Source organism: Galeopterus variegatus, unplaced genomic scaffold (genome assembly GCF_000696425.1).
Source record: "Galeopterus variegatus unplaced genomic scaffold, G_variegatus-3.0.2 Scaffold1137, whole genome shotgun sequence".
Lineage (NCBI taxonomy): Eukaryota > Metazoa > Chordata > Mammalia > Dermoptera > Cynocephalidae > Galeopterus > Galeopterus variegatus.
In genome coordinates, this window is record NW_007727248.1 from 31,541 (window position 1) to 33,819 (window position 2,279).

General features: G+C 35.2%; 1 protein-coding gene across 1 annotated transcript in view; it reads left to right on the forward strand.

Annotated features, from left to right (window-relative positions):
• Positions 1-2,279, forward strand: part of CTNNA2 (catenin (cadherin-associated protein), alpha 2) — a gene marked incomplete at its 5' end in the record, with an annotated part of 100,964 nt that overhangs the window by 7,425 nt on the left and 91,260 nt on the right. The window lies entirely within an intron of this gene.

The following is a 2,279-nucleotide window of genomic DNA, read 5'->3' on the forward strand; positions in this document are numbered from 1 at the left end:
AAAAAATTTATTAACTCAGAGATTAATATCTAATGTAATTAACAGAATCCCCACTGTTTTGCATTCAACTCCAAAAACCATCTTTAAGCTATGCACAGAAAACCAGTAGCTATGCCTTTTCTTATACTTCTATATTATTCAAAGAAAATGGCAACCAGATGCATGTTTTTGACACAAATCCGCTTCAAGTTGTTAATTTTCAGGGCACATTTTAATTGTCTCAAGGAATTTAGGGCAGACAGAGAGGCTTATTTGAATAAAACTTTTATATTTAAAATCCTCTACCAATTTTCATTTGTGTAAACCTTTTCCTCAGGTGTCCCTTTAGGTGAAATTGTGTGATATAATGCAAGATTTCATTAAGAGAGAGTTTTTGGAAATTCCTTAACCAAAATGAAAACTTCTTAAATCTATAGTCTCGCAACTGTGTCTTTTTTTATTTCACTCAGGAAAATATCGGCATTCAGGGAGTACTGCTTTTTGTGAGTTTAAGAATTCTGAATATTAAAATTTAAACATTTTATTATTTTTATCTTTTAATTTATATTTGAAATTAACTAAAGAATGTAAAAACCAGAAACTTATAATGACTTGAGTGAAAAAGTCATATTTTTTGAGATCAAAATGGATGTTCCTCTATAAAAAGTAAGTTATACTTTGCAATTTTCTACTCAATGTGCTAACACAACCAATATCCCCTCCAAGTGTTTGGTTTAATGAACAAAGATGAGATCCCCAATGGAGAATGGGATTTGCTGAGTACTTTCCCTTTTCTCCTTGTTTGAGTACTTTAACATTAGAACTAGCCCTGAAAACTTCTTGAAGAGTTAATAATTTATTTTAATCCTTTACTAACTATTCATTGAGTTTGGCAGTTATAGTTTTAAAAAACTTAACAAATTACTTAAGATTATTTTCAAACTTGTTTATTTAAAGCATATGTGTTTGTGTGTCTGTGTCTTCATCTCTTTGAGCTGCTGTAACAAAATATCATAAACTGGGTTGCTTATAAACATGAATTTATTTCTCATGGTTCTGGAGTCTGGGAAGTCCAAGATCAAGGTGTCTGGTGAGAATCTGCTTCCTCATAGTCTTCTCACTGTAACCTCATATGATGGAGAGGGTGGGGGATCTCTCCCTGGCCTCTTCTGTAAGCATACTTATCCCATTCATGAGGGTTATGCCCTTGTGACCTAATCACCTCCCAAAAGTCCCACCTCAATACCATCACCTTGGGAGCTAAGATTTCCTCAATACCATCACCTTGGGAGCTAAGATTTCTACATATAGATTTGGGGGGGACATAATATTCAGTCCATTACAGTTTGTGTGTATATATATATATGCATGGAGATTAATTTTTTTTTCCATAGAGCACTATGCTTTTTGAGCATTTCTTTAAAATTTGGTTTCTGAAGAATGTTCAAGGGACATAACTACAAATCTCACATTGGATATAGGAAATACAAAATTGCACATATGCTAAACTGTAGGGGACAAAATGTGTGTTTTCTCTCTTGTCAGTAGAGAGTGTAGCCTCACCTCCTGCCTACTTGGTTTCCACTTTGGGCAATGACAGGAGAGTGATTCTAACCTTGACTCTGATACGACTGAACCAGCCACAAGATTGGATCATATTTTAATGATGGGAAACTCTGTGATCTTTACCTGATCAATTTTTTTCCCATATTTCCCAATATTCCCAAGGTCTGTTTACACCTTGTGCGTGACATGACTTTAAAGGACTGACTGGGTGATATTTGTTTGCTCTATACTTTTCCTTAAATGTCTCCTTAAAACATGATCAAACAAATGTATATCCGAAGCTTTGACACTGGTTATGTTTAGAAATGTTTCTATTTGGTTAGATTGACTTTGTGTTGGCTGCCACAGTGATTCCTAAAAGACTCATTGGTGCAATAAATCTCAAACTTTGAAACAAAGTAAGAGATATCCTTTAACATCTTCAGTGGTCCTTCAGTGGTCCTCAAAGTGTGGTACCCAAACGAGTAGCATTAGCATTACCTGGGAACTTGATAGAAACTCGATTTCCTAAGCTCTCTCCTAGACCTACTGAATCAGAAACACCAGGAGTGGCACCCAGCAGTCTGTGTGATGCTACAAGCCCTCTGACTGATGCTCAGGTTTGAGAACCACGATTGTAGTTATAAAGTATGTCCCTTAGATACCATTTCAGTGTTACGAGGCATGTATTGAGATGTGCAAGGTGAGGGCTTGCAATATTTGATGAATGAATTTTAGATTACTTATTAATCTGA